The sequence below is a fragment of the Streptopelia decaocto genome (genome assembly GCF_964273445.1).
Source record: "Streptopelia decaocto genome assembly, chromosome: 5".
Taxonomy (NCBI): domain Eukaryota; kingdom Metazoa; phylum Chordata; class Aves; order Columbiformes; family Columbidae; genus Streptopelia; species Streptopelia decaocto.
In genome coordinates this window covers 32,120,830-32,135,869 of record NC_138659.1, presented here as the reverse complement: position 1 = coordinate 32,135,869, position 15,040 = coordinate 32,120,830, and positions in this window count along the sequence as shown.

The following is a 15,040-nucleotide window of genomic DNA, read 5'->3' as shown; positions in this document are numbered from 1 at the left end:
TGAAATCAGAATATACATTTTATTGAATAGAAGCTACTGCAAATAAAGCAGGATGTTATAGTCCAAAGAGAGAAAATAATTACAGCCTCGGAAAGGCTCATAAGAGGAACTGAAGGTGCTCCAGCTGTAATTACTTCCACAGCAACTCTAACACACAATTTAATAAGAAAAAAATCCTGTTATTGTCAATGGGCTTCTTCAGAGAAACGAGGCACTGCCTGAAGATGGAGGGTTATGGTCCTGGGGTTTGCAGTGGTGTCACCTGAGGAGGAGAAGAAAAGGTAAATTAAAGACGCTAAAGCTATTCAGTAACAAAAACATTTTGGAGCGATAAATTTCAAAGAATTCAAATAAATTATTTGCAATTCATTGGTAACTTATTTTACTATGTAAATGAAGATTCTTGAGAAGACTTACAGCAGTAAACAGGCAATTTATAGCAGTAAACAGAATAAAGTTTATAAGCACATCTTGCTAAAAAATTAAGAAATCTGGGGATATAAAGAACAAATTTAATTGACTGGGAGAAAAAATAAAACCAGTCTTCCTCAGAATACTCTCTGCTTGGCATCACTGTAGCTTTCTCCTCACTTTTCTCATCGACAGCTAAGAAACAGTGGGCTAGGCAAACCTTCCCTGTAGCAAATGATGGCAATTCCTTCGTTTCTAGGTCAATAAAAGTGAACAGAATGATAGATTTTGTGCTCTAGCTTGCAGCTGGACCTTCATTGGGGTCGGAAAGATCCCACATCAACACAGCGCTCGCCATGTTCCTTTTGCAACGTTGGCTCAAAAAAGAAGCGCTGATTTTTATGCGCACAAAAATGTGCTTTACAGTAAATTGTAATATTTGGCTGGTTGTTACACTGCTGTCTAATGACTATGAAACTGTGCACTATCAATGAATTCATTATTCCACAAGGAAAAGAGTAAATGCAGACCCACTAATTTTCACATTTTGTCATCAAAAATGGACTTTCCATCAAGAATAGTTGTTTTGTATTTTACTCATTCTGTTATTATTATACAGCATTCTTTCCATACCTTGCAAACAGAGATGTTCACAAAAATCTGCATTTGGGAAGGAATTCTACCCTTGAAGTCCCATTAAAATACTCTGACATACACTGAGGGATGTTATATACACTATAACCCGTTAAAAACCATAATCCCTGATTAGATACTTCTGCTGCTTCCTCAGTTGTGCATATATAGATCTCTCATATATCCCACATATAATACAGGGTGTTACAAAAAGGTGAAAAGCAGATTTCACAACAGCAACAAGTTACAAGTACACTAAAATTTACAGTTATTGACTTAGTGGTAATAATTTGAAACTCTGTGCCCTGCCCTTTCAAGCAGTAAGAGTTTCGGTCACGAGCAGTTTGTGGTTGCAGAGATACAGTGATTTCAAACCGGGTCCAGCTTTTGGAAACACCTTGTACTTTTTTTTGTCAATACTTGAAAGTAGCACTGGGTACTTCTCTGCTATTTTGCTCTTCCTTAGAATATGCTACAGACCTTTGTCATGTCGTAAAATGAGCTAAATCTATTACACCTGGTTTATATTTTTATTTCCAACAAGTAATTAGGATGATTTTTGTAGGATATAGAGGGACAGAAATTCAAGTCTGTCTTTTCAAAAGATTTTGAGTAAAATACTGTGCTACAAAGTTCTTGTTAAGGATATAATACAGCAATGTATCAGGACTGAGTCATTAAAACTTGGAAAAATCCGTGGCTCTGCTGGAATTTCCCTTCCCATATTGAGCATCCACTAGGAATCTGTGTCAGCATCATCAATTTCTCCGCTCGATCATTCAATTTGCAGTGGGTATTGATTATTTTTTTACTCTTTACAATTCCAAATTACAAAAGCACTAAGTAGTCTCATGGGGAATGGAATCGCCACGTAATCAAAGAACAACCCCACATCATGTCTTTCCTCTATTTTAACAAGGACAGATATAAGATATAGATGATATATATGACTTTAGCAAGGCAGATGTAAGGTGTATTTGCAAGGAGAGACATAAGTGGTATATGATATAAAAATAAAAGACAGATGAGCTATATATGCACAGGACTGGTGGATAAATCCATAGCTGTGTCAATACACAGATAGAGATTTTACGTTACCTTGGGAACATGAATGTTAAATATGATTTTAGTATTTCCATTTAAAATAGTGAAAGTGAACTCCTTTTTGGTTGTGTTTTTTTGTTTTTTTTTGTTTTTTTTTTCAGTTGTATACTGAGAAGTGGTATTATTACATTGAATTTTTTACTTCTTTTTATCTTGTTTTTATCAAGCAGCATGAACAATGATATAGCCTTTCAATTTCTTATACACCTCTAGAGAAGTGTATATGTCGCTACTGGTTTATATTCTTTGTTTTACTGTAATTGTGAATGAATTAAAGTTTAATCCTTTCTTTTCAATACAGCCAAAACCAATAGTAGAGTCCTCAGAGGAAAGCTCTTTGAAAAACAATTTGCAATTAAACAGAAACAGAAAGAGGGAAGGTGATTAAAATGAGAAATAACAATAATAAAGTGTAATGACTCTAAAGAGACAAGTCCGAAGAATACCTGTATAAGAAAAAAATATATTGTGATGATAACATCTAGTTTGGGGGACTTGTTTTTGTTTATGTATTTATTTTTTAATAAAAAAGATGAGACCTTCAGTCACTGTAAAGCTTCATTGACTTCAGAAGCAGCTAATTTATAATAACTGGTCATACATAGTAGCTAGCATTAATCCAATTGAGAAACTCCTCAGATAAACTGTATTTTCAGGCTATGTAGGAGGAATGTTACAAGAAACTGCATCATTCTGACATTCAAGTTCATTTACAGGCAGCATTTCTTTTCAGAGCTTGAGAAGTTTCATTCAGGAGGAAATGTTCTCTTGTGGTATAAAAGATCCATTCTGAGATCTGGGGGAGTTTGTTTCCATTTGCAAGGTTGTCCATATTAGAACAGAGCTTGACAGGTCGTTTTTCTCTGGAGTTGGATGGAAAGCCAAGAACTATCTGTCCTCTCAGTTTACGGTTGTGCAAGACTGGTGATGATGAGAAATATTGAAAGGAACCAAGAAAGCTCCACGCATTTGAAGACAGAAATGTTAAAGTGGGAGTTCTTACTGAGAAGAGGCAATGAATGTGAAAGGAAAAACAAGTTTTTCATGCAGACAGTAGCAAACGTCCATTTCTGTCAAGGTCTTCGTGGTCTTTACCCAACTCTTGCTAATACAACAATAACAACAAACCTGGCAAGACTTATAAAATGCTTGGAGCTGTGAGTTTGATGAGCAAAGCATGCACTGTGTGGTGGAAAGTGGCACTGGGCCTATTTGGTCAGCTTTGTAGCTAATAGAAATTGCGAAAAACAGAAGCTTACTTCAGAATAAATTCGGAAAAAACACAGTGAGCATCTTGGGGAGCAATGTGACATTACAGGGACACATTACAGTGTCAACAGAATGTCCTTCTTGCAGGTTTGGAGCCACGGCTGGGGCCTCTGCACAGTTGTGGGCCCAGGTGTACCAGACACAGAGAAACAACACACAGAAATGCCACGTTTTGTTCTGCATGTGGTGGTCTCTGAGTACTCTTTATCTACAGTAGAAATGCATATTAAGTGGCCACAAAGGCATTGATGAGATGTATCCATCTTATGGAACTGAAGTGATCTAATATCAGAAGCTTAGCTTCCTTTGGGTTATTACTCTAAATCAGCCCCTGAACATCATACCAGTGTGGTAAAAATACAGAGCTACAATGTTAGCGAGATTTCTCATTATTACAGAATCCCAGGCTGGTTGGGTTTCAGGACCTCTGTAGATCCCCAGTGCACCCCCCTGCTCACGCAGGGTCACAGAGGAGATCACACAGGTGGGTCCAGGCGGTTTGAATGTCTCAGAGAAGGAGACTCCACACCCGCTCTGGGCAGCCTGGGCCAGGCTCTGGCACCTCCCAGCAACCAAGTTTCTGCTCATGTTCAGATGCAGCCTCCTGTGTTTCAGTCTGTGCCCGTTGCCCCTCACCCTGGCATTGGGCACCACCGAACAGAGTCTGGTCCATCCTCTCACACCCACCCTGAGATATTGATCCATTGATCAGATCCCTCTCAGCTTCTCTTCTCCAGCTCAACAGCCCCAGCTCTCTCAGTGTCTCCTCAGCACAAAGATGCTCCAGACCCCTCAGCATCTTTGTGTCCCTGCGCTGGACTCTCTCCAGTAATTCCTTGTCCTTCTTCAACTGGGGAGCCCAGAACTGGACCCAGAACTGCAGATGGGGCCTCCCCAGGGCAGAGCAGAGGGGGAGGAACAACCTCCCTGACCTGCTGCTCACACTGTTCCTCATGCACCCCAGGTACCGTTGGCCTCTTGGCCACAAGGGCACATTGGTGACTCATGGTCACCCTGTTGTCCCCCAGAACTCCCAGGTCCTTCTCTGCAGAGCTGCTTTCCAGCAGGTCACCCCAACCTGTGCTGGTGCCTGGGGTTGTTCCTCCCCAGGTGCAGGACCCTCCGCTTGCCCTGGTTGAACTTCATCAGGTTCTTCTCTGCCCAGTCCATCCAGGTCTGGCTGGTTGGCAGCCCAGCCTCTGGTGTCCTCCCAGTTTGGTGTCATTTTTTGAGGTGGAAAAATCTCTCCAGTGCTGTTATAGCACCTTGTACAACAGCAAGAAGGACTCAGTGGTACATAATGCATCTGTTGGTGAGATAATCGATCAACTGAACATCCTAGCCTGTTAATAAAGGAAAACTCAATAGGGAACTGTGCCCACTGATATTTGTCCTGGTATAGATATGTCATAAATTTGTTACATGATATTGTTTTCTCATAGATAAAACAAGAAGAAACACTTTGAAGACAATAAGCCAATGCAGCAGATTTAGACATTTGTCTGTAGGAAGTCATACACCTTGAAAATTAGGCAGAATCCGGAAGGTGATTTGAGCAGGTAGTTGGTAGGAGATGTTTCTGAAAAGTTGTTTTTCTTGAGATGTTGACAAATACTTTTACTATCAGAAAGTGAGGTGAAAACATGCAAATACATTTGTCGCAAAGAAAAAGAACAAAAATAGAAGAATTCCAGCTACTGAATATTAAAGTGCTTGATTTGATCCTTCTTTAGTCTCTCTGAGGTCCACTCACTTCACAATGCAAATATATGGGCGTGACAGCAAAATTTATCCCATGACAATGATTTAGTAGAGGTGCTGTGATAATTGTGCTTTACCTGGAGTTATAGCAAACATCATTTTGGACAGATGGGTTTGTTCTGGTCAGGAAGTAAAAGAGCATTTTCACAGTAAAAAATAAGGTAAAATGTTCCTTGGGCATCTTTCCAGAGAATGCTGAAGAGGAAAATCCTACAGAAGAGCTGACTTCAATCTTAATGGGATTTGTAGAACATCTCATTCACTAAGAAAACTTCAGTAGGTGGTAACTTTATTATGTGTTAGTGCTTGTAAACTGCTTGAATGTATTCACGCATACACATCACAGAGCAACTATGTGCTTATGTGGAACATTAAAAGAACCAATGTGCCAAAACTTCAAGTTATATTCAGCGCAACTCCCTGGGAATGTAGATTTGACATTAGAAGTGTAACAAAATAATGTAACAAAACAAAATTATAAAAGGACATCTCAATAGATCTCCAAAAGGCAAAGGTCGGAAGCCAAAGCTATCACAATATGAAAAAGCCAAGTTTTCTGAAAGAAGGTGTGGAACATGTCTAAAATACCTTCCCACAGCCAAATGTAAACTGTAGAGGAGAGAGAATGGAAATGCGACAGGGAAGAAATGTCAATAAAGGGTTTAGAAGGTAGTTACCTCACTACTTCTGTTGGTTTTGAGTCAAAAAATCCTTATCTTCATCTTTGTAAGTCTACCATCTCCTGTAAGAACTTATGAAGTTCTCAGGTTAAGTAATTTTATCTGACATGAATGAAGAATTTATTTCCTTCAAAGTATTATTTTTCTTCAAAGGGTTCCCACCATCTTACATTGTCTGTCCTATCCCCTATCACCTTCTAATGTTGTTTACAATAAATGGAATTTTAATCAATTCTTCACAAAGTAAGACTGCCATTCTTTCTGGGATCCATACCGAACACTTGCACCACTGCATTACACTAACTCAGAATATTTTGCTTTTCTCTTGATAAATTCAAATAATTCAGAGAATGACGTGGTTTATGAATCAGAAGGTGCAAGAAAATAAAGTCACTCTGCTCACTATGCAAAATAAAAATATTTCTAAATAAGAAAGGTCAGCAGATACAGCACCCTCTATATTTCTAGTCTACGCAGTTCTTCCTAACATTTTTCAGTGGGTGTCATGCTGGGGTTTTTTTGTAAGTGTGAAATACAGCCTTGTGGATGGATAACCTGATGGATGCCACAGCTGAAGTGCTGGAAAGAACAAGAGCTCTGTGGACCAGCTGCAGAAAAAGGAATGGGAAGCTCAAGAGGGTGACAACTCAGAAAACTACTTCAGCTGGAGAACAAACTGTCTTCATCGGCTAGAAACCGAAAACAATCCACTCCACCAAGTTCACATAGTGTGTTCAGAAGATGTGAAAAGAAAAGCTCTGATTTCTAAAGGTTAGAAAATACTACTATAAACTACTTCCCTGTCCTCATCCATCTACCTTCCTCCAGTGCACCAGCACTCAGGTATCTACACACATTATTTCACAGCACACCGTGATTTTCACAGTGTCTTTAATTCTTCAGTTCAGAAATTAAAATATTTAACCCTCTTTTGAAAGTATTTTATTTGCATTCCAGAAACAGTTCTGTGAGGTCTTGCATTCAGATCGTTCTCTTCACTGTGTTTTCTCTGATCTATATGAACAAAAGAATTGGAAGGTTGTGCTAAAATCTTCACCACTGAGGTGAGAATAGGCAATATTTTTATAATTGTTGGAATGAAAAACACCTTGTTTTACAAATGTTACCTGTAATGGCTCCTTTTGTGCACAACTTATATATAGTAATATACACATAATTATAAACATAATGAACATATGTCAGGTTCCTTCTCTTCCAATTTATCAAGGACGTTGGAAAGCAAGAAGAAAGGGAGTGAAATAAACCTCCATAACTCATTCTGCAATGAAAACCCTTGAGTTCACCGCTGTTGCTGACCTGTGGCAGCCAGTCCAGGAGATGGTACTTCCCTAGTGATCAAGGATGAATATAAATTTGTCGGAGTACACATAAACATTTCACAATATCACCAGCGTGTGAGATATGTTACCACAGCCTTGGCAGACATGAGTGAGTTCAGCACTTTAGAGGTTTTCGGTAAATTATGCTTGGGTTTCATCTGTTCAGTATAGAATCATGGAGCTATTGTACTAGAAGCCTTCTGAGTACAAATCAAATCTGTTTGGTGCAAGCGTTTTTCATAACTTTCCTAAAAGTCAGACAAATAAGCAGAAATTCCAAAATCTCTCGTATTTGCTAACACTCTGCACACCCAAAATACATGAATATACTTTATATAGAGTAGAACAGTTTAAACCAAAAGTACTGGAGAGTCTATTCAGAACATGCAGAATATTCCCTTAGAAGATAAAGATCTTTCTTTTAATTTCTTGAGGCAGATGAAAGATTAAAAACACAGGTCCCTTGCACCCGGGGAAAATCTTATTCCTCTTACCCTGTAGGAACTGGCAGTGATGAATTATTTTCTGGGAGCTTTCCTGAGTGCAGTCTCTCCTTCTCCTGTTTATTTTTCACTGCGATTAGGTGAATTTTATGTAAAATAGCAATGTGTGGGAGGGAAGGGGCTGATGGATAGACTGATTTTGCTGAATGAATTCAAGCAACTTCACCTTAAGCAGAAGTTTGTGCTCCATGCTGATTCGAAGTGAAATCTCCTTGGGAGCTAAAAGAGATCTCTGATTTAATTAATTTTTTTTTTTCATTTTTTAAAAGTAAGTGATTTTCAGCTGTTTTCTTTTGTTTGCCTCATCTTTATCTTCCACATCTACATTTTCAAACTTTTTGGAAGGAAAAACACCTTCATATTATTTTAGCTCTCCTGGTATCAAACAGTATCATGTGTTTTCTAGAATTTTAACCCAATTATAGGTATGTACCTCAGGGTCTAAGAAAAATAGCTTTATTTTTGTACTGTTTACACTGTCTCAAGTAACTTTTAGGTTACGAAATTGCAGACGAGGAAAACACATACCATTAAAAATATTTGTTTTAAAGTCTTGGGCTAAAAAATTCCCAAACATTAAATAAATTATGTTCACTTTTTAAACTTCTCTTGGGAAGATTGGGGGGGGGGGAAGGAGAGGGGCAAAAAACTTCCACTGTTTCATCTTAATTTGCACCCGATAGCATAACATACCTATGCCTATACACTTTTATTTGTTATATATATATATATTTAAACCAGACACGTCATCTCAAAAGGGCGATTTGTCTTTGGCGTTTTGCCTGTAGGACATTCAATATCAGTTCAGCTGTTTAAGTCTTTCAAACTGATGGCAAAATTCACTTTATGAGGATGTCAATATGCATTTAAAAATGTTTCATTCGTAGTTTCCTCTCTATTCTTATTGTAAGAACTTTAAGGTCAGCAAGAATATATTTATATTGTTTTCAGGTTGTTCCAGTAAAGTTCCTCCTAGCTTGAAACATTTATAGGTTTATGCTCTTTCTGAAGCTTGAAGATATTCTAGTATTTGCATGCACTTTTTCTTGTTCTGTTGGTTTTATTCACCTAAACAGCAATACAACAGAAACACTGAGCAGAGAACCTAGAGAAAAATAATGGAGACAAAATGGAGAGAAAGAGGTTATACTCATCGATAGATTGTTGGGGTTTTTTCTTTCGTCTTTAGTAAAATTGCTCGGCCATGCTAAATTACTGAGTCCCACATTAATGGGAAATATTGCATAAATATGTCAACCATGTGCTCTGTTTTTCTAATAATAGAAATGAACAGTTGCAAAACTAGAACAAAATACCCTGTTGTCAGTAAAGAATAATATAACCAAAGCAGATTTTCTTGATACGGAAAAAGCAGTCAGAGCTTTTCCATAAGCACGTTGCACTTCGGTATTTTCACTATTGCTTTGACGTTACGTGCAGTCATTCCTTGCTGAAGCATCTTTCCACATTTTAAAGGAAAACTGTATATTTACATGTCTAATAACTCTTTTAATCATTATCCATTCGCTTGAAGAAGAGCTGGACGGCTCCTGCTCAAGAGACAAAGCCTTAGTTTGGCAGATCTGCACACGGAAACATCAGGTTTAGATCAGGCATCCCTCGGCCTTTTGCCCTGTGCCAAAACTTCAAATAGTTTTGGGGTTTTTTTGTTTTGTTTTACTGAGAAAGAATCTGCACGCAGGCAGGTTTGTTTCAGAAACAAAAGGTAATGCAATGTTGCTAGTGTTAGAAGAATATACAATTTTTATTCCCGTTCTATCATGCCAAAATATCACAGAAAATATTTCTTTAATATTTAGGATATTAACCCAGGTATAGTTATTATTCACAAATAATTTAATAATAAGAAAAGTTAGCGTAATTCCTACAGTAACTTTTTCCTTTGTGGTCTCATTTTTTCATTATTATTTGAAGTTTGAAAACTTTGCTTGATTAAATAAATTCTTTTAATGGATCCTTATTTTCTAAAGCTTTATGAGAAGTGTCGAACTCTGTCATATTGACATGACAATATCTTCACTTGTAATTTGTTTTGCGTTTCAATACAGGTATTACTACAGAGACATTTTTAGGGAATAATCTAATAATTCTGCATCAGAACTAGTAAGTAAAGTATTAACTGCTTCACTAGTGACATTTAATAAGAGCATATGGTTTTATTTTCCTGACTACAACCAGTGTAAGTCCCTGTGTTTTCTGTTCTCCATACTAATGTAGGTATTTTGACAGGACATGGCAAGTGAAACAGGTACCATCTCTTACACACCCTCAGAATAGAACATGAATCATGAAATGGAATAATTAATCCTAAAGTGAACATGAAGTGGAGCTTAAAGGTCAGCTCAGCTGATGGGCATGTTTTGCAGCATAACAATTTCTGAAATTGTGTTGAACTTCTGCAGGTTCCGCGCTGATGGAAATGCCAAGCATCTGCTGGTTGTTGAGCTTCAGCTTCAGTTTTTGAAGTTACACAGATTAAGATCAGTCGTGCATGGAAGGAACGGTAAAGAATAATTTTGTGGAGGAAGAAATCTGAATTTTTAAGTTGCCGTTGTTGTAGAGGACTTAATCATTCATGCCACTGCTAATAGTAAATTAAGTCTTTAAATGTCAGACCATCGCTCTGCATCTTTCTCCTGTGAGAACCAAGGAAAACCTATTGCTGCCTGTAATCTGCATTCACCTGCCAGGAAGGGACTCGACACACACGGTTTTCCTGGCTGCTGATCTGGACAAGGTGCAAAGCGATGCAAAAACACGTGCTGCATCCCACCCCGCGTGATTTCAGAGGCTGCGCTTTCCTCAAAACAAGTGCCCAGTATTGATTGGACCACAAAGATTGAAGCACTGGCATTGGAAAAATAATTCATCCAGGTTACAAATTAAGCACATTAACTAGACAATACAGAAATGCTTGGAAATCTGAAAATAAACAGTCTTATATTTTTCTGATGTCAATATAGTACGTTATATCAACCGATGACAAAAAACAAGGAATTAGCTTGACAAGAAGTAGAGAATTAGCATTCTCATGACTGCAACTGTCATTTAAAAATACTTGCACTATAAAATATTAATGCCTCAAAATTATGAGATTTGAAACAAAACACACAAATCAGACAGAAGGAAACATTAAAGATGCTCTGTATATAATAGTAGATTAGAATGTTACAGAAAGTAATTTTTCACTGTTGTAAGACACTATTCTCTAAACAGCAAAACCTCCTGAGGAAGCATGATGGTTTTGACAGAATACATTTTGCAAATACAGGTACCAATTTTGATGCAAATACACAGCATTCTAGTTTTATTCTCATCAAATAAAAAGAAGATAAATTTGAATTTCTAAATTCTAGCTTTGTTTATATAATTAATTTCCTGTTAACTAAGCCAAATCAACGCAGGAACTGAATATTTTGATTTTGTCAAAACAAAACACCATTTCTTTAGAATACTTTTTTAGTTGTTGAAAACACATACTTATTTAGAGATTTTTAGGTTGGCCTAGTTTTAATTTGGAGCAAAACTATTTATTGATACATTCAGAATTACACTTGAGTCCCAAATTCCAACATGCTCAAATATCATCCTACAGACTCCCAAGGCTGAAGCCAAAGATTTTGTGCTTGAACCACCTAATAATTTAACATTGTCTTTAGTAACTCTACCATTACAAGCACTACTTATATTATGTAAAAAAAACCCACAACACTGAGAAGCTTAGTTCATCCCTTTCGTTTGACTCACATAATTTTTACACGAACTGTTGAACACTAATCTTTTACTCACTCTTTGGGGCAGCCATCGTTCTGTTAGTGAGACAAAGAGCTTGTTTCGGGATTTCTGCAGCTCGATGCAGTTCAAATAAAAATCTAGTAATCATTTAATGTAATTGTATTCATCAAGTCAGTGAGTTGGTGTTCTAATGAACCTAATCAGATCACTCTTCTTTCCTGCAATCAGTGGACTTTATCACAACTAATCAGACTGTTCCAGCTTTTCCTCCCTCCATTTAAACCCACCACCCAACACCATGGCCTAAGATTTATTGCCACAAATAGCTGTGTTAATTCAGTTTGTTACTATTGAACTTGAACGAAATTTCATGTTAATACATTTACTAAAGCGTAGGGTCATGGCGATTCAGCTTCCTTACTGCTGTGGGTTGTTAAGGTTTGCAGCTGCGTTGTGTGTATTTTGGGAACACTTACGGCATTTGCGTACTAAGGGTTAAACAGGATGTGTTTCTCCTCCACAGGTGACAACACTTCTAATCACTATTTTATCATTCATTATAATGTGCTTTGTCAAAGCTTCCATTGCAACAGCAGAGAGGACCAGAGGAAACGGCCTCAAGTTGCCCAGGGGAGGTTGAGGTTGGATCTGGGGAACAATTTCTTCCCCAAAGGGCATTGGAACAGGCTGCCCAGGGCAGTGCTGGAGTCACCATCCCTGGAGGGCTGGACAGACGGACATGAGGTTCTCAGGACATGCGGCAGTGCCAGGGGTGGGGTATGGGTGGACTCCATGATCCTGAGGGCCTCTTCCAACTGAAATGATTCTGTTGATTCTAAGATTCACATTTTTGTATCTGTCATTTGTCAGCAGGACAATTTCCGTTTTCTCACTCACCGAGCACACAACCCTGTGGAAAGGGACATTCTTACAAGTTGCAACCACAGGAGTCATCATGATGATTGTTTTATTAGAAGCCATTTTCATCATCCTGATTTCTGTACTAGTGTGAAATGATGTCGCATCACACAGACAACAACAGAAATGAGAATAATCTAAGGAACAATCCATAACAGCAACTCAAGCCCTCAAGCAACTCTGAGGATCATGGTGTTTCTCTCAATATGGCCCCAAAGTGTAGATGGACTTTCTGAAGTTACAATCAACAAGAGCTGTGTAGATATGTCCCTACAATATCTGTAGATATTATTCAGCTACGGACTAAAAATGTAAGATATAACATGAAAAAGGTATTAACTGAATTTAATAAAACCTTATTGCATTTAGCTTCGTCCTTCTGGGGAGCAGCAAATATCACAAAAATACACACACAGTTACAAGGAGAAAAAGAGAGGTAGCTCCCAGTCAAAATGCTTTTTGAAGAGGATGAATTTGTTAAGAGGTGAAGAATTCTTCAGTAATTGTGAATATTAAACTGATTATAAACTGTACGCTAGTACAATCATTACTCTGTCTTCACCAAACTAATTGTCATTAATATTGTAGCACTGTGACCCATCTGACCACGTTTGAGTAACAGCAGCCATATCTAATTTGTTTTGCTTGTTAGTTTTGTTAGTTTGGGGTTTTTACTTACTGTAGAAATGGACTTTAAAAATCTGTTCAGGGTCTACATACCATGCTTAGAAAATGAAATCTGATTTGTAGCTATTGACTCTCACTCCTGGGGGTATCACAATTGCTCCCTGGGATGTAAAAATAGACGTGAATTCATGGTGTAGTTACGCAGATGTACTTACGTGTACGTTAAAGATTTAGTGACTGTCAAACACTGCCTATATAACAACCCTCCCCTCAAATAAAGATATTATTCTTGCAGTTTTGATGAAAACATAATACATCATAATAACAACAACAGCTCAGGTATATTGCAAAAATGAACTCATTTAAAAGTCTAATATTTTGTAGGAAAAAAAAAAAAAAAAAAAGGAAAATTAATACAAATGCTATCTGGATCGTGTTCTGACCTGACTTCTACTTGGCTATTCCAGTACACAGAAAAATTATGAGATTTGTTTCCAAGCTGGCTTCATTTTGTAAGCAACAATGTACAGTTCCAAAGAAACGTTCTAATTACAAGCACTTAATAATATACCCTCAGAATTTGACGATTTACAGAAAACCACACTGTGTGCCATATTCAGCCATGCATGGTTTTATAGATGGCTTCAGAGCAGGAACTAGAAAAAATAAAGTGAAAGGAAAAGTAAATTGGAATTATGTCTTGCCATATAGCCCTTGTTTAAGGAAGAGGAGTTTCATACTACACTTTTAATTCAAAATTTTACTAATAGAGCAACAACAACATCTTGAAGAAGATCCATCCTCCAAAACTTCAAGTGGATCTCTTCTGCCTCGGACACCCATTAATAATTACCTTGATAAGACAGTGATGATTAATGGACTTCAGGTGTTCAAGCAGGACAAAGTGAAAACATCTGAGGCATGCCTGAACTTCTCAGAAGGAGAGGAGAAGTTGCTCTGAAATTGAATTATAGAAGGTTAGAAGACTATCTCTGTAAAACCATCTCCACACCACACAGAGGTTCCTGGTTCTGCCTGTTAGAGTTTCAGCCTGTTCAGTTTCTTTTCTACCCCAGCACGGAGAGATTTCTTGAAAGCTTTGACAGTAACGTGGCCAGTGTCCTGTACAACTCAGCAGCCAAAGCTGGCTGCTTTATAGCAGAACAGCAAGAGTAGAGTAGGAATTCCATTCTGTGACATGCAGTGCCATTGGTCCTGGGGCAACAGGAGCTAGTTCCCTGTTCAGAAGAGAAAAAAATAGAGAAGAAATAACACTAAATTGCTTTTTTTTTTCCCCCATTTTCTGCATGCAGCCTACCACAACAAAGGGAAACTTCGCTCTGACTCCGTGGACTTTGGGTATAATGGTTTAAACTGCAAGAGTCTCTCACACACGAATCATTTGCGACAGAGCCCTCCTTAATTCAGTCTCCACAGCAAAAGGTGAGTCGGTTTTTGTAACGTGGTTATAGTGGTATAAAACCTTATTGTATGTTATTTCCATCATGCACCTGCCTGAGGTCAGCCTGATATTCCCCATCTGAAAATAATTATCTCCCACCATTTCCGCATTAAGGACAAAGCCACTGTGAATTATTACGCCAACATGAGCCTCCACCTATTGACTGCATGAAAAGCACATAGGAATGTATTTTACCCTTCTGCAGGTTGAGAGCTTCTTTGAGTGGGACTTTCACCCTCCTTAGAAGAAGACAGGCTGTAGATTGTCCCACCGTGTCCTTGAAAGTCTTGCCCTCGTGCCTTCCCCTTTTCTTGCCTCCCTGCTGACTTGTGTTGCACGCTGACACACAAAGCATCTGGCTACCCTTTTTCCCCAAATTTCCCCAAAATCTGGAGCCAAATGTTACAGCCACGTCCTCCTGCAGCCCAGATCTCCTTTCCTTTCTCAGCTCAGTGCTGAGTACCCCAGCAGTGTTAATTCCAGTCTGGTAATTGTGCGTGTTGAGTATCTTGCATGCAGATAGGAAATATTTGTGTCTGTACTAATTCCAAGGAAATGTCTGAAATGTAAGAAACA